This window comes from Simochromis diagramma, unplaced genomic scaffold (genome assembly GCF_900408965.1).
Source record: "Simochromis diagramma unplaced genomic scaffold, fSimDia1.1 OVJJ01000068.1, whole genome shotgun sequence".
In the NCBI taxonomy this organism is placed as follows: Eukaryota; Metazoa; Chordata; class Actinopteri; order Cichliformes; family Cichlidae; genus Simochromis; species Simochromis diagramma.
Genome location: NW_024387052.1, coordinates 1 through 18963, shown reverse-complemented (window position 1 = coordinate 18963; position 18963 = coordinate 1). Strand labels below are relative to the sequence as shown.

The window sequence follows — 18963 nt, the reverse complement described above, 5'->3', positions numbered from 1 at the left end:
CGCGACCCGGCCTCGGATAAGCGGTTGAAGATGGATGGATGGATGAATAAATTAAAAAAATAATAAAAAGACTATATTTTGGTTTTCTCTGATGAGCATTACAATCTGACATACAAGTTTACATAAAACACCACAGATCATATCTGTTGTGATCTACTAACAGGTGGTCAAAGTGTCATTAAAACAACTAGAAGCATAATAATAATAATAATAATAATAGATTGGATTTATATAGCGCTTTTCTAGGCACCCAAAGCGCTTTACAATGCCACTATTCATTCACTCTCACATTCACACACTGGTGGAGGCAGCTACAGTTGTAGCCACAGCTGCCCTGGGGCAGACTGACAGAGGCCAGGCTGCCATATCGCGCCATCGGCCCCTCTGGCCAACACCAGTAGGCAAGTAGGGTAAAGTGTCTTGCCCAAGGACACAACGACCAGGACAGAGAGCCCAGGGATCGAACCGGTGACCATAACACAACAGTGCTTGCATCAACTAGAACAAACTATGTATTAGAGTTTTTCATTGTCCTGAAGAAACTGGCACTGAGTGGCTGACCAATAAAACAGCACCTTTGCACAACAGGGGTGAGTCGGGCTGACACCATGACTTATACATAAGACTTATATCAACACACAACACATTTGTTGAATTACTGAACTATATTTAATATAACCAACTCAATAATCAATTCCTTAAAAGGACAGCATTGTAACAATTATTGAAGGAAAATAAAAGTGAATCCTGGCATTAAAAGACTCAGGCTAACCACACATCAAAACAAAACACTGCCTGTGAGCACAGTGAAGTCAACTACATACTTTTTGAATGGAGAACACTAACCTTGAAATCAGGCCCAGAAAGGTAAAGGCTCAGACTGTCAAAAAGTGCATTTAGTGTTTAACATTTATTTATTTTTTTTAAAGGCCAGTCCTCTGTTGCGCACAAAATCTCGAATGTTTTGAATAGATCTCGTCTCCAAGATAGGTTGTTCCTTTTCTTTGCACTTCAGACACTGCTGGTTGGTGACAGTGATACAGTTTTCAATAAAAGGCTTCATATGTTTCATCACCGCTCCTATCTCCTCCTCAGACCATGGTCTCTTCACACACCGCCTTGATGAAACACATAAACCTGTTCAATAAAACAAAACAAATTTGAAGTTTAAAAAGATCATGTGAGATGCACTTGTACAGTGGGGCAAAAAAGTATTTAGTCAGCCACCGATTGTGCAAGTTCCCCCACCTAAAATGATGACAGAGGTCAGTAATTTGCACCAGAGGTACACTTCAACTGTGAGAGACAGAATGTGAAAAAAAAATCCATGAATTCACATGGTAGGGTTTGTAAAGAATTTATTCGTAAATCAGGGTGGAAAATAAGTATTTGGTCAATAACAAAAATACAACTCAATACTTTGTAACATAACCTTTGTTGGCAATAACAGAGGTCAAACGTTTACTATAGGTCTTTACCAGGTTTGCACACACAGTAGCTGGTATTTTGGCCCATTCCTCCATGCAGATCTTCTCGAGAGCAGTGATGTTTTGGGGCTGTCGCCGAGCAACACGGACTTTCAACTCCCGCCACAGATTTTCTATGGGGTTGAGGTCTGGAGACTGGCTAGGCCACTCCAGGACTTTCAAATGCTTCTTACGGAGCCACTCCTTTGTTGCCCGGGCGGTGTGTTTTGGATCATTGTCATGTTGGAAGACCCAGCCTCGTTTCATCTTCAAAGTTCTCACTGATGGAAGGAGGTTTTGGCTCAAAATCTCACGATACATGGCCCCATTCATTCTGTCCTTAACACGGATCAGTCGTCCTGTCCCCTTGGCAGAAAAACAGCCCCATAGCATGATGTTTCCACCCCCATGCTTCACAGTAGGTATGGTGTTCTTGGGATGCAACTCAGTATTCTTCTTCCTCCAAACACGACGAGTTGAGTTTATACCAAAAAGTTCTACTTTGGTTTCATCTGACCACATGACATTCTCCCAATCCTCTGCTGTATCATCCATGTGCTCTCTGGCAAACTTCAGACGGGCCTGGACATGCACTGGCTTCAGCAGCGGAACACGTCTGGCACTGCGGGATTTGATTCCCTGCCGTTGTAGTGTGTTACTGATGGTGACCTTTGTTACTTTGGTCCCAGCTCTCTGCAGGTCATTCACCAGGTCCCCCCGTGTGGTTCTGGGATCTTTGCTCACCGTTCTCATGATCATTTTGACCCCACGGGATGAGATCTTGCGTGGAGCCCCAGATCGAGGGAGATTATCAGTGGTCTTGTATGTCTTCCATTTTCTGATGATTGCTCCCACAGTTGATTTTTTCACACCAAGCTGCTTGCCTATTGTAGATTCACTCTTCCCAGTCTGGTGCAGGTCTACAATACTTTTCCTGGTGTCCTTCGAAAGCTCTTTGGTCTTGGCCATGGCGGAGTTTGGAGTCTGACTGTTTGAGGCTGTGGACAGGTGTCTTTTATACAGATGATGAGTTCAAACAGGTGCCATTCATACAGGTAACGAGTGGGGGACAGAAAAGCTTCTTACAGAAGACGTTACAGGTCTGTGAGAGCCAGAGATTTTCCTTGTTTGAGGTGACCAAATACTTATTTTCCACCCTGATTTACGAATAAATTCTTTACAAATCCTACCATGTGGATTCATGGATTTTTTTTTTCACATTCTGTCTCTCACAGTTGAAGTGTACCTCTGGTGCAAATTACTGACCTCTGTCATCATTTTAAGTGGGGGAACTTGCACAATCGGTGGCTGACTAAATACTTTTTTGCCCCACTGTAGGTAGAGATTGTGTTCAAAACTGTGAAAACAAGCTGGTACTTGTCTAAACAAATTGTGTGTGATAATAAATAGACTGTAGACCTGATAAAATTTAAAGTTTGATTGTTTTCATTAACATGATAGTTCATCACACTGCTTGGTAAACACAAAATACATTCAGCTTCTTTATATGTTATATAATGTCTAACCACATGATGTTGGTGTGACTGCACATAGTGCCTAGTGATGGACATGGCATCTGATTTATATCATACCTTTAGTAACTGAGTCAGGGACAGGAGGTGAACCAGAAGTCACACAGGCATCATTCCCCTGGTCATCTAAAAAATATTGCACAGTATAAATGTATGGGCTTAAAGAGGCTTTCTGCCTACCAATCAAACACCATGGGCACAGAGGGGACAGTGACAGCCAGTTCTATTATACTAACTATACACATGGCAATGCTGCTGAACTGGATGAAGTCAACAATACCTTGGGTAATAAGTTTACTGGGAAATGATGTAGATTTTGCACAGGCCAAATCTTGCTTGGCCAAAACTGATGAAGCATCAAAATACTAGTCATAAAGCATTAGTGTCACAATTAGGAATGGAACAACTAACAATCGACCATGTAAAAATGTACTGATGGTTAGTAATATTGTTCTATTCACAATCCCAGGTTATCGTAATGAGCATAGTAGTGTTAATAGTAAAGTCTGATTTCATTTTTAATGCAATGAAAAACAGAGATGCAAGTGGCATTAATGAAACACGAGAGCATCGTTATCATACGTGATGTGCGCTGTTAAAATACGTTACTGCACATTTCACTGGACTTGTCTCTGAACAGGACTAACTCACAGATCCCAGCTCATTACATAAGATATGTTGGGCAAACTTTGAGTACAGCATTGAAAATGTACCTTGAGCTGCAGTCTCGGAGACGTGAGGCAAATCAGAAGTCACAGAAGTTAATATTTCTTCATTGTCATTGATAGATAGATTTTTTTTTTTTTTGCTTGCTAGAAAAATCTATCTATCTTAAATTGACCTTAAATTAAATTGACCTTAAATTAAATTGACCTGACCAAACTACTCATTATGGGCCACATAGGCCATGTTTCAGAATGCATTCTTGGCTCAAAGACTTCTGGCAGAATGATCTAATGAGAAACAGAAAAGCTAAAATGTTTATCCTACATTAATTAATAAGGATTGAGATGAAAAGGACTTCTACTAAAAAGTCATTGAAAATGTGTAGAGACACCATCAAGCATTTGTATTGCAAATTGCCTGATTGATCTATTGGAATAGGTCTGGATTAATCAGACCCAGTACCTTATTGGGCTTCCTATATTGACATTGTAAGAAGTTTGCAAGTTTGATGCAATGTTTACTCAAAGGGTTTATTATCATCAAACATCATCTTCCAAGTTTGTGTGTATATGTGTAATTACAGAATGACAAACAGACTTGAGGGCAGTTTACTTCATACATGTTGATACTCTCTTAAATATAATTAAACATTTGTGCATTTTGCTTTATCTTTATATAACAGATCAAATCAGGAACTGTGGTTTTTGCATTGTAACATCACAAATAAGCTAAATCAGCATTGTCAGTACGCATGCACGGCGCGGCCGGGTCAGAGTACACCACTACCCACGATGTAAAGGCTGAATTATACTTCTCCGTCAGATATAGGCTTGGTTCTTTTAATACATCCATGGATATAGGCCTACGGGGAAGTGCTGTGCCAGGGTTGCCAGACGTCAGTGGCCAAACCCCGCACGAGCGTCTCCGGGCACCACAGAGGCTGATGGCTCCGGATATGAGGCTTTGAAAGTGAAAGTTTATTTGCAGCTGTCGATTCATTGTACCAACCTTCCCTCAGCTCTAAGGGATCTGGAATTGTCATCTGACAACTGTCAGTCTCGATCTCGAGCAGAGACTTATATCCAAGGTAGCATAGCCTCCCGCTCCTGCTGTTTTGTTAAAACTATAGGGGCTTTTTGTAGTGAAAACGCCCAAGCGAGGGCCACGAATTCTTTCTTTCTCTTCCCAGCAGCACTGTATCCCCGTTTCGTACCAAATTCTTTTAAAACATTGACTTTAGGACGCTCAAAATATTCAATATCGCTATCACACGCGGCAGTGTTTTACTGTTTACGATGCACGCCGGGTAGTCGTGACCCTTGACCCGGACCGGCATGCCTTGCGCGCGGTGAGATGCTTATTTAGCTTATATGAGCTTGATGTTGAAAGAGTGAAACAAAGATTTAAAGTTGTAAAGTTCAACAGTCTAATCAACAAAGAGTAAGAGGGCAATATACATTATTACAGTATGCTCTCTGTTCTCTGCCACACTAAGCAGACAAACTCAAATGCATGATATGTGATAGTATCTGCCATTACACTGTGTATCATTGCAATGGTTTGAATTGATAAAACTTTGAAGTGATTTTTTTTATTCTTTACATATGAAAATGTAGACCTGACTCATGGTAACTTATGGTATAGTGAAAAAATGCATTAATTAACACAAGATAAATAATACACTTACGCTTGCATCTTAGACCGTGCCATCTGATAGCTGTCAAAGGTGAATGGCATATCCCGCATTTGTCAAGTTTCACAGATTCAAATACCAGCCTATGAATTGTACACTGGAAAAAATTAAAAACATGTAATGAAACATAAAACATTGTTACCCAAATATTTTATGACGAATTAAAAATAATGTTTGACCATTTTACATATTTTCTACCAATCCTTCAGGAGAGAGGGAAAGGGAGATAGGAGTTACTTTTTAGATAAAATAGTGAAGCATATCTATTCAATTCCTGAGATTTGTGAGTTAGAGAGAGGGGAATCTATTTAGATGAAGCAAAAGTAAAATACTAAGAAGCTAAAGTGACTGTGAGTAAAAGGTGCATGTATATGTCTGACACAGAAAAACCCAAGGGTTTCAAGGACACTGTCCATCAGCCTCATAATGACGTCTGAGCTCAAACTGATGCTTTCACTGTTTCACCTCCAGTGTGTGGCCACTCAGTAAAACACACTTGTTAAGGGGACACTGTGGTTAGAAAAGACCTCCTGTTCTAAATAGAGGACATTTCCACCACCGCTGCCAGATGTTTGCTAAAATACTCAAAATGGAGTTTCATGTAAACACCATAACACTTCTAACCATTGGTCAATTTTAAAACAAAGGTCAATTTCAACTCACCTCACAAGCAGAGTCGTTAGGCACAGCTCTGGATGATTGTGGCACCTCTTTCGATTTGCTCTCTGTACAAGGGAACACAAGGAGATTCAGTGCTTGACTTTCGTTAAGTCAAAAAAAAACACATCTACACATAACGCAATCAATTCACATCCCTGACTGTTACAATTCTACTCAAAATATCCATCAAGACACTATAGAATCATCAGAAATGTCCCAATACTGGCACATTTTTCATGCAGCAAACCTTCAGGCATGTCATGCATTGCCAGAAGTTAACAACATTTACTCAAAACTGACCACTGGTAAGTTCTTCTGAGAACGCTTGGGGTGACAACTCCTGATACTGGACACCAACTTCACCAATTAACTCTTTCAGAGAAGAAGTGCCACGCTGACCTCCAACAGAATGCACCTAAAAAGATGCAAAGATGAACAAGCATCAATGGTACAGTGTGCATCTGATCAAGAGGGACACTCTCAGTCAAACCTTAAAACACCCAAATGATGTTGAGAGGGAAATGCAATGTTAAATGATGACTACCTGTACTTACAATGATTTAAAGACTGTACATGCAGTATAATTGTAATCAATTGATAAACATGATCTTTACAAACCACACTATTTACCAAACTACACATTGATACAATCTTTAGTAAACAGATGAATCCATGCTAACCTCATGCTCAGAGTTGTCTGCTGTAGGTCTAGATGACTGACACTCTGCTCTTAATTCTCTGTCTGTAGAAGAGAACACAAGACATGGAGGCATAGTGCTTTGCAAGACCCCAGGGTTTAACATGTAGTGCTTACTCAAGCAGGGACTCACCTGTGAATGAGTCTGTAGAGATCACATGGTGCTCCACGTCATGAGCAATAGGCTCTGCAACACACTGTTGACCAGAAGGGATGCTTGCGATCTTTAGCTGGGTATGAAAAGTAGAACAAATATTGTAAACATCTGGCAGCTACAGTGGAAATGTATTTAATCCACTACGAGTGGTCTTTTCTAACCAGTGTCCCCTCAACCCGTGTGTTTTTCTGAGTATGCCAAACACTGGAGATGAAACAGTGAAAGACTCAGTTTGAGCTCAGATGTCAGGACAGTGTTCTCACATACCTTGAGTTTGTCTGTGTCAGACACACACACATAGTTAAGCATTTTTGTTTCACCTTCAGTTAAATACAGTTCTAACTCTCACCCTAACTGCAAGGAAACAGAGTGATTAACCCTTACCTAGTTAAGTGAAGCCAAAGTAAGACAATACTAAGAAGCTAAAGTGACTGTGAGTAAAAGGTGCATGTACATGTCTGACACAGAAAAAACCCAGGGTTTTCAAGGACACTGTCCATCAGCCTCATAATGACATCTGAGCTCAAACTGATGCTTTCACTGTTTCACCTCCAGGTGTGGCCACTCAGTAAAACACACTTGTGGAGGGGACACAAAACAGATAAGCTTGCAATCATCACTTGGGAAAGTCATACAAATTCAAGATTTAGTAACAGATTGAATACCACCAAGAGGACATTTAAATATTGTGACTAGGGCTGAAACAACTAATCGATTAATCGACAACTAATCGATTATTGAAATAATCGTTAGTTGCAGCCCTAATTGTGACATCTAGATATGTAGGTTTTAAACAACAATTCATAGGGGGAAGATTTTTTTTTAAATGACCCACCTTTTTCCGCCAGGGCCATTCTTTCCCCACCATAGTCATAAGTAATTTCACTTCCTGCCGCAATTTCCTTCAGTGCAAAAAGGCAGAGATGTGGCTTCCCTTCTGCTTCAATCAACTTCATTCTGCAATTTGGTGTCCTGTGTTCATCGTTTACTAGTCGCCCAAATGACCCATCTTCAAGTGCTCCATCAATACTGCAAATTTGGAAACATACATTAAACAAACATTTATAGTGACACACCTATGAACTATACTATAATTTTTAAGCACCAACACAAACACAACATCCAATACAAGTTTAGTTGTTAAATGCATAGTTGATAAGTAAAGAGGGTCCATCAGTCAAGGACACGTTGCTTTCTGACTGAGATAAGTGTTTGCGCTTCTACTTGTGCTTAGAGCTTAAACGTGGTTTTGTTGTACTGTCGCGCTGACCTAGTAGGTGTGGCTGTTACTCTTCTCTTCCTCCTCTTGCCCACTACCTGCTCTGTGCTGCTGCTTGCGCGTGGCCACTGATTAGACCTTGTGCAATCTACAGCTAAGCGCAGCCTGGTGCGCACTGCTCCGCCAGGTGAGTTGAATTAGAGCAATCAAGGGCGGGCGTGCCTAGTAGACCTTAAAATGCATGCAGCAGTCATTTGACTTGAGTGTGATGTACTGAGAGGACAGCAAACCAAGCACAATCCACTTTCCACTGTGAGGAAGACTTTGAGTTAGACGGGCTATCGGTAAGCTTGGACTCATATTTGCTGCTTATGTTTGGGAACTATGGAAGCTCAATGTGGAAATGTATTATGCTTTGGGAAATAGTTACTGCATTTAAGTTTAAAAATTATATTGATATTAAAATAAATGTTTAAGTTTGAATAAACTGTTTATGTAGATAGTGTTTCCCACACTTATGTTAATTAATACTAAAGTAATTACCCCAAATCCTTGGTTAAATCTTAAAACTAGTGTATATGTTTGGTTTAATTTAAGGAAAATAATTCTTTGTAAAAGAAAATCCTTGGTTTCAGTCTTATAAAATATTGTAAACTCTAAAATGTATACTTTAAAAATGTAAGTGTTACAGAAAGTGTAAAAAGTGCAAGGTAGACCACAGTTTATTCATCTTTGTTGTTTGAAATTACTCACCTCTGATTTACAAAACTAATGAATGTAAACTAAACTAGGATAAATGATAGTTTAGACAAAAGAGGCTTTACTGAAGTGTATATTTTTGTTATTTTGATTTGTCTTCTGTATAATGCATTTAATTTATCTGAATGATTAATGAAATGTTCTTATTTTTGTGTTGAAAGGTTTTTCACCTATCCATCAAGCCATCCATCTACCTACCTCACAGACAGAGAACACTGACATGTACTATTTTGGCATTGTACATATTATACAGTAGTTTTGGACACAGTATAACAGTGCACGAGTCTCCGTGTCCACATGTGCCAAATGCGCACAGACACAGGGCCGCTCATTCGCCCTGGCCATTTGAATTTTCTCTTATTATTTTCTCTATATATTATATATTTTAAATCTTCACAGCAGCGTGAGAACACTGTCTTAGCTGTAAAATGTAGGCTTATATTATTACCCCTCTAACCCCGTACATTACGCCCATGAGTGTGTATTAGAGAAGGCACACACAGGCTGAATACGGGGACTAACGGGCCCTCAGCATATGTGGAGAGTCCCGTCAGTCCCCAGTACTGCGAGTTCCCGGGGACCACAGGGTCACCGGGAAATGACGGAGCCTCAGTAAGAATGAGATCCCGCTATTCCACGGGTCCGTCACTCCCCCTTCTATAGATTCTGGGGACTGACGGGGCCGGGGTACCAGAGGTAAGGACTCGTTAAAGAGCAATATGAGATGTTTGCTTCAGAAATCCTGACCTTGCAATAGAAATGTAAACATTCAGTCATTTTGAATTTACCACAATGTCTTCTGCTTCCATATGAATTCAAACATGAAGACTGAACATGCGCTGGGGTACAGGTTACGTCTGTGTTTCAGCTTCAGTTGCATCAATAAGCTCCCCTCTATACTCGACCACGAAGTCTCCTTGTTTGAAATGGCTAAAGTGAAGATGCCACGACCTGAAGACACAACCATATTAGAGACACAGGCGTGGCAGCACTGCAAATAATCAATTCATTAAATATGTATATCTGTAAATTGCAAGTATGCAATGTTGTGCTTTTTTTCAATTCTACATATATAATAAAGAAAACATGTCCAAGCGCAGAAAACAATAAATAGCCAGGCTCGCTAATAACTAAAGTATTATTAAAATACCTTTAATTTTAATTTATATTGATGTTTGTACAGGTCACCACTGGTGATGCGTAACCCCTCAGTCTAGCCTGCAGTGTGGTCAAAGGTAACTCACCTTTAACTGAATTAATAAATTTGATTTCTAACATTGAATTCTTGTCTCTTCTTGCAAGGATGTGATTAATGGCATCCTGAAGGGGAGTGGTTTCTCCGTGACATGATTTGCTAAGGAAATCAAGATAAAATGTAAACAACAATCAAAACTTCAAGCCTTTATGCTTACAAGGGCACTAGTAAAGCTGAAGGAGAAGCACCCCCCCCCCCCCCCATGTTAGCGTATTATTAGTTTAGGTTATTTTAGTTTGGTGATAGTGCTGGAGGGATTCTTGATTAACAGATAAATGGATGGGGGCGAGGCTGTATTTGTGCAGATTAACTTGACTGTGTTCCCACCTGTGTTGATTTAAGTCAAGTATCTGACATGCTCCACCCAATTTTTCTTATTTCACTAATAGCATGGATACTGAAACATGTTTCAATTGAGTTCTATGCTCTCATTACATTCACATAACAGACACAGACAAGGCTGATGTCTGAGTTGTTTTAACAGAAAGCATGCACTTGCAGATATTAAAGATCCTTAAATGTCCTAATTTAACTAAAGCCTAACTCTGACTTAGCCTAACCTGGTCTGTCAAACTAAGCTTAGATTCTCAGGAATCATGTGCTTCATCAACACAACTATAAGAGCAAAACAAATGTTTGTTTGTTTCTTTTTTTTTACAATATTTTATAAACAAATGTGTGCAGAGTGACATCAATACTGTCTCAATTTGATTTCATAACTCTAACAGAGTTTATTTGTATTTGCCTTCCACTGTTTCCTTGGTATTTGGGCAAAGATCATCTAATAGCAGTAGCAGCCATTTTACATTAAACAAGTGATCTTTGTCGTGAAAAGGCCTTCTTTCAAACTCAGTGAAACATCACACACTTGTGTAATTTCTACCTTGAAACAAGTGATGAGATTAGGCCAGGGTAAAAATAACCATCCCGGTGCTTGGGACAGTCCGGGACTCCCCGCCCCGCGTGTTGCTTGTGACCGTCGCGTGAACCGTTCCGCGTCCTCCGGGCCCGCTCCGCCGTCCTCACCTCGTTGTGGTCCGGTCCCCGCGGTGCGCCTCTCCGCCGTATGCTTTCCACCGTACCTCGTCGTCGTTCCTCACCTGCCGCCTCACCACGGCTTTGCCTACTCTGAAGCACTGTGTTGTCAGAACGCCCGTCTTTTAAAAGTTTTATAATTACCTTCTACCTTTTCTCCAAAGCGTGGTCAAAAAACATCTGACAAAATTGGGCGCTTCGTATTCATCCTCAATCAGTCAGTCTAAATAATTGATGTAAATATCAATGGCCCGGTTTCCGGGCCGGCCAATAATAACGGTGACATTTAACGTATTTTATCCGATAAATAAACACTGTAAAATGTATTTATCACCCCCCCAACAGCCCTTTTGAATGTCTCCCTAATTCTGAGGTCTCAAGGTTGGCATGTATGGCCACAACACCTCACTTTTTTGCCACATGTATTGCAAACCACGTCTCAGCTGTTTGTGGAGGTAAAATACGTCCGCACAATTACGCTCAGCCATTGTTGTGAAGGGGCTGCGAGACATTTATACAGCCGTATTTCGCACATGACTATGAAAGGCGGAAGAGGAAGTAGTTCCTTTGAATGTAGACAATCCGAATGTTATAGTTTTTTCCACTGTGTTCCTGTTAATGATAAACTACAAATTTACCCTAAATTACTAAAATATCGATATTTTAATGTGAGAATCGATTCTAGAACATAAATGATTGGTATCGGAGGAATCGATATTTCAGGATCGATCCGCACATCACTAGTGTTTTGTCGTCGCACAGCGACCACGAGGATGCCTGCCTGTGATTTTTTGACCATGTGGACTCACCCACAGAGAACTGCACCCACCCCAGAGCGGACTTCATCTGTCGGTGTCTGCAACAGATGGTCAAGACCACTTCTTGCACAATTTTCGGCTGCTATCGTCTCCACAGCGAATCATCTGTCTCCACATCACTCTGTTCCTAACATCCTCCCCAACACAGCAGCCTTCTGCATGTCCTCCTTCAGTAGATCCATGAATCTTCCTTGAGGTCCTCTTTTCATCCTCCCTGCCAGCTTCAACATCCTTTGTCAAAAATACAAGCCTGTACATGTCCAAACACCTGAGCTTAGTGAACCCGTCCCTCTGAAAAACTCTTTCTAATCTGTCCGTTCTGGTCAGTCCCAGAGCTGAAGACGTTCAATTAACAGTTAAACCTGATGAGGAAAGGTTTGCTATGACTCAGCCTGAACTACATATATTTTTTCACTACATCCTGAGTGCTCTTATTCAACACATATGAGCTGTGAAATTCAAATTAAGAAAAAAAGTTCTAATTAATAATCTGTAAAACGGCAGCCAAGAACTCTGTAATGCAACAAAAAGTGATTTTCATAGTTTTCATTTTGCCAAGGTTGCTGCTGCTTTGCGCCTTTAGTGACCTGCCTGTAGAGTTCATTGATTTGCTACACAGACTCAATGAGTATTTGAACGTGTGTAGATTGGAAAATGTTAAATTAATTTTGTTAGCTGCAGAACAGCTTTTTACAGCTGTTTGCACCTGTTCCATTTGTTCCATGAGATCAGATGATCAAACTGCAACTCAACAGCAGAAAGCCTATAAATCACAAACTGCATGCTGCAGTATTATGGGCTGGATCTGCCTTTAATTAGCTGTAGGCAAACCTGCTTGCATTCAAACCACATATTACTTCTTTACTTATATAATGAATCAGTCAAAGAGGCTAGATCCTCTTATTTCAATAATCTTATAAATCATCATAAAAGTAATTCAAGAGCTCTATTTGATACCATGAGGAGTATTGTATTGTTTCTCCTCCAACTCAGCATGCTGTGTGACTTTCTGATGAAGATTGCAATACTTTCCTCAATCATTTTGTAAATAAGGTTATGGACTTGAGATCCAAAATTTCCTAAAGTGCCACCCCTTATGAAGATACCCCTTGTTGTCTTGGGTCATTTACTTCCTTTTCTCCAATCACACTTAATGACTTAATTACTATGGAACTCCAAAGTGTTCAAAATTAAATAAATAAATAGGTCATGATGAAATAAATAACTATGTGAATAAATAAGACACAGATATGTAATGTGAGAATGATATTGTGAAATAATGAAACACATTTTGAAAAAAATGCTCATTATTGTGAAATATTGCATTCTGCTATATAAATTGTATTATTGTGAAATATTATTTCATGGTCATTATTTTCACAATAATAGAGATTATTCCTGAGACATTTTATTTATTTCCAGACGTTTTTATTCCAAAATGACCCATTTTCAAAGTCAGTCTTTATTTCAAAATCCCGTTTTTCCCAATGGCCTATTTATTTCATAATGCGACTTTTCAGCAGAATGACTTTGTCTGTCAATCAATGTAAGTGGGCTGGACGTTTGCACCTATTGGCTTATTGTTTACCATCGGACAGCTGCTACAGCTAGCAACAGCGTGCTAGGTCAAAAGTCACGGAGGATGGCGGACTGGTGTGAACTTCAGTCAGTTCTGCATTTAAGCAAATCAGATAGAGAGGGATCATTTACCAGTAGATACTGTTTTGAGTCGTTTAGATGATAGCATTGATGACAACATTGTCGAAGGTTTAAGATCAATTCAGCAACAGTCTTCAAATGTTGGTCGTCCACGTCTTGAAATCCCGGTGCAGCACTCAGGACTTTAGTGCTGTCCGGGATAACCATCGGGGTAATTGCCGATATGTTTTCTGTGTCTCTGAGCACAATTAGGAGGAAAATGACGGATGGAAGGTCTAAGGTAAGTTTATGCCGTAATTGAGCACCTGTGTGATTCTGTACACAGCATTGTTTAGATGTTGACCTTAATTATGACGTTTGACAATGAAATATTATCGCTTACTTTTTTTTTGTTACTGTCTAAACTAAGTGGGGAGCTACGGCTAAAGCTATCGTCGCCATCTCGGCGTTGAGACACGTTTAGCCGGTGAGTAGACCCACCAGCTTTCCACAGTCTACTTACTTATCACATCTTGTTAGACAACAGGGTCATTAGTGCTTTAAATAGTACATAGTTGAATGTTTCATTGCTGTTTGCAGTTGATTGTTCCCTGATAACGCATAACAAAGTTGATGTTAAATAGCGAGTTTATTGAAATGGTTTTGTCTATTACAGCAGCATTATAGATATCATACTTTCTCTGGTGTCTTCAGTAAAGCTAAAACAAGAATACATTTATATCCTTGGTTCTTTCAGTATTAATTGGAAAACTTTGAGATTTGCTGTTATATGAAAATATGAAAAAATGTTTTATGTGCAAAAAATCTGATAGGTATTCCTCTATTGGAGATGTGGATTTGGATTCAAAAGTGCTGGACATTCAGCGTCATCACCCAAATGCCGACTGCAGAATGATGATGGGACATCTACGATCCAGAGGCATATACATTCAAAGTAAGCTGATATTGTTAAAATATCCAAACACCAGTTTCCGGCCTGGAAAGCATGTGTCAGTGTGGCCTTGATGTGATATTTTAATGTAGCCATCAAAAACTAGCATGTTCTTATCATTGTTATGCAGTTATGTTCCTGTTTGAACCAGTCTGTACACGACTCTCTCCTCACTAAATCTGTACAGCACTGGATACTTACCTGACACAATGATGATCTGTCCCATATGCATTACAGTGTTTACAATACAGTCTTTTTGTAGTTGTTAGTACTAAGACATGATCTGTTTGTTAATCAGGATTTCGACTGATGGATTCAATGAGACGAGTCAATCCAGAAGGGGTCAAGATGCGACGGTTATCTATTAAGACTGCAAAGCGTTTTTAGTACAGGGTATCAGCAGCAAATCACCTTTGGCATATAGATGGAAATCAGCATTGAGCGCCTGTGGAGGGATGTATATGAAAACATCTTCACCCAGCTGGAGATTCAAGGACTGCTCAACCCTGGTGAAAAAATTCACTTGTTTGCTCTGCACAGATGCTTTTTGCATCACATTCAACATCATCTTCAGTCATTCCAGGAAGCATGGAGTCAGCACGGACTCAGAAAAGCAAACAACCATTCACCCCTGCACCTCTGGTTGCTGCACAGAAAGGAGGGACAAGATTTGTCACAGGTACACTATTTGATCCATATTTGGTCTTGTATGTAAAACTCTGCTATCTGTAGTTGAGATGAGTTTATTTCTACTGTGCAAATTGGTGTACCAAATATTTCTCCTGTAAGTGGAAATGTCTCCCAAGCCATTCTCTCCTTTTATCCCATCTGTCAGGTATAGATGGCAATACTTTAAACAAAGTTACATTTGTTATACCTGAAGAGAACCAATCCTGACCTAGAATGGGTGAATGAATAATTAGTTGGTAGCCAATGCCTAAGCAACTCTCCTAGGCCGATGCTTATTGACAGACTCAATAAGTCCATCTAGGAACAGCTGCAGGAAACACCTCTTCAGTTTAGATTTAAAACATGTGCATGCTCTTTCAGGTTGATGAGGATTATGGTGTGGACTGGACAGGACCACATAATCACCGCCCATCAAATGAGATCACCATTCCTGAGATTCAGCTCCCAGATGCACTGAATGAATGAGACCCTGCTGTGCTACCAAACAACAACGTTTCACTCAGTCAAGCTTTGGATGCCTACTGTGAAACTGTTCAGTCACTCAAACTTATGTTTGATACCACACCTTAACTCTTCAAAGTAAGCAGGTGCAATATGTTCACACCCTATTTCTTGCATAACCATACTTCAAAATCACTTGTAGAAAGACACTATCACATTTAATCAGTTTCTATGTCAGGAGGATTTTATTTGTTTTAAATTTCTACATCTATGGCTTTGTAGCTAATACTGACTCAAAACAGCATAACCAATTTCATTTTCAACAAAACCGTGAGTGGCTATAAAACAGGATTTGTTTTATACAGCTGTCACTTTAATGATATTCATTTCTTGGTTGGATATACTGTACATGTCAACTCTAAACAGATTTAATACAATGAACACAGTACAGTAGTGTAACATCTTAATTCAAATAATTTTTTCTACAAAATTTTTTTGTACCAGTAGCGAGTATAAACAAAAAATACTGTGTAATTTATACTGTACAGTGAACAACTGGTTTTGATATCGGAACTGTTTATCAGTTTATATAAAAAAAAAAAGCCACAAATGCTCATCTGTACTGTGCATTTTTCACTGTCAAGTGTATTAAAAGGAACTAGAACTCACTAGATTGTTTTTCTTTGAACACTGAATACAGTAATGTGATGCAAGAAAGAAGAAATGGTCTAATCTTACCATGTGGTTATGGAATCAATCCTAAACCAGACCAAAACCTGAGTCAGTAGAGTTGAGACACCCTGAATGTCCATTAGAAATAACTCATAGGTACAGTAGTGTGCAGGAAGACGTAGTACTTCAAAACAGGTGGAAGACTGCTGTTGACCACTTCCACAGTCATATCTCTCGGCAAGACTTGCCATCCTGTCCAAAACTTGATGAGGGCTTTTCGTTGTGCACAAGCTCCTGCAACAGAAGATTGTTTTAAACTATAATGACATATCCTATATTCATTATTTTGAATCGTTTATGGAGAAATACCATAAAAGATGACCACTTACATACAGGGCACCAGACATTTTTTCCCCACTCAAATTGCTGTTGTAGCTGTTATAGATATTTTTATGTTAACAAAGCTAAAAGTAGTCTACATACAATTTTAGTGCAACTCATAATGCCACCACTCTGTTTTTTTATGTATTGCATTTAGGCAGTATGGAGCAAATAACAAAACAAAATTACACTATAGTGTACTTTGTTAATGACGCAAGATCACTGGACTGTATGTAATTTACCAAAGTATAATCAGAGAAAACCAATGGCAAAATACCTATCGCAGCACACTTACCATTTTCAATGAAGGACCGAAGGTAGCCTGCCACTCTGCATTTATCCTTGAGAGCATTCCTCTTCTTCTTCATCTTCTGTGGCAGGCCACAGTCATTTTATAGCTTTACTTATCTTGTAGTCTTAAGAGCATCAGCAACATTAGGTGTATTTTTATTAAATGTAACCCAGCTGTTCAACTAACCCAAGCATACAAAATAGTATATTGGTGTTTTGTGTCAACAATTAATGTTCATCCTTCATAAATTAACCAAATACCTTTACTGTTCAGATGTTAAAAGATGTGACCTTACCTCACAACAGGGAGCAGTCTCTGATTCCCTTGGTAAGAAAAGAGGAATGATGTCTGATCTCTCTGTCAGAAGCGGCCATACCATGGTCTCCTTAAGCCCTTTCCTCAGCTGCTTGACTTGACGACTTGTTTGTGTTATGACCTACAACGGTGAGACCAAATCAAAACTGAAGTTGGCTTCCGTAAAGTGACACACACTTTAAATGTTAAATACTTAAAGAACATCCACTATACTAGTTTTAAAACCATTTTTAAATTATACCCACTTACAAAATCACTACGTTGAACTAAAATTGCTTTCTTTTCTTTCACATAGATTACTTGTCTTCCATATTAGCAGAGAAGATAAGCCACTTTAAAACAGTCATGAATAATTATTACCTACAACAATGTAAATAGTAACACAGACATTAACCCAGAAGACAATTATTTTCTATTACCTAATTTATAGAATTCTTTGCTATGATAAAAACAGTATTTAAAAAATCTGTGACTGAACTGATTAAAAAGCTCATTTTTGGCAGACAGACAGACTAACTGAGCAGTAATAACATATTGTTACTTACCCTGAACAGCTCGTGGAGTGGAGCTAGCTGTTATAGCGTTAGCATTTGCTAACGTTAACACTGTGCGGTTGTGATGAGAACTTGGACCAGGGACCACTTAATCTCCAGTACACCGCTGCAATACTCTCCCAAACTGAGGTGAAGACGTACAATCTAAGCGTTTAGCAAGTTCTCTGAGTAACTCAGAAAGGGACTTGTTTCCTGCAGCCATGCCCTTCACAAGAATTGATACACCTGTGACATTATTCGCGCCCAGTGTTTTGCATTTATCGGTGCCTTAAGTTTATTTTGAGCTACATACTGCCGCCAGCTGCATAGGAGACGCATTGCACCATTAAACCTAAATCGACGATTCATGTGCTATTACTTATGTCTGAGTAAAGGAGCAACCAATCACACAACTGGATCCGCCCCGTCTCTCTTGATTGACAGACAAAGTCATTCTGCTGAAAAGTCGCATTATGAAATAAATAGACCATTGGGAAAAACGGGATTTTGAAATAAAGACTGACTTTGAAAAAAACCCATTTTGGAATATAAACATCTGGAAATAAATAAAATGCCTCAGGAATAATCTCTGTTATTGTGAAAAATAATGACCATGAAATAATATTTCACAATAATAAGTACATTTATATAGCAGAATGTAATATATTTCACAATAATGAGCATTTTTTCAAAATGTGTTCCATTATTTCACAATATCATTCTCACATTACAAATCTGTGTCTTATTTATTCACATAGTTATTTATTTTCATCATGACTTATTTATTTATTTAATTTTGAACACTTTGGAGTTCCATAAATTACAGTATTCGGTAAAATGAAATCCTCATCATGCTCTGTAGATATATTACCTCCCTCTGTCCTGTCTGGGTCTTTACCAGCATTGGTTCCACTTTACTATCTATCATCAACAGTTCACTGAGGCAAGGCTGTGTTCCATCTTTTTTTAAACATGCAGAATTAACGTCGCTTATTAAAAAAAAAAAAACAGAATTTAGATCCTAGCTCCACTAGTAATTATTGACCTATTTCAAAATTGCAATTTTTAAGTAAATTACTAGAAAAAAATTGT

At 39.1% G+C, this 18963-nt stretch overlaps 2 long non-coding RNA genes across 2 annotated transcripts; one reads left to right on the top strand and one right to left on the bottom strand.

The window, feature by feature from the left end:
* Positions 1–7731: 7731 nt before the first annotated feature.
* On the bottom strand, positions 7732–9713 carry LOC120741890. The gene is made up of 2 exons (XR_005697713.1): positions 9638–9713; positions 7732–7900 (listed from the first exon to the last, which is right to left on the bottom strand). It is a non-coding gene; the product is annotated as an uncharacterized LOC120741890 (long non-coding RNA).
* A 4366-nt stretch (positions 9714–14079) lies between these two features.
* On the top strand, positions 14080–16468 carry LOC120741891. The gene is made up of 3 exons (XR_005697714.1): positions 14080–14550; positions 14846–15226; positions 15598–16468. It is a non-coding gene; the product is annotated as an uncharacterized LOC120741891 (long non-coding RNA).
* The last annotated feature ends 2495 nt before the right edge of the window (positions 16469–18963 follow it).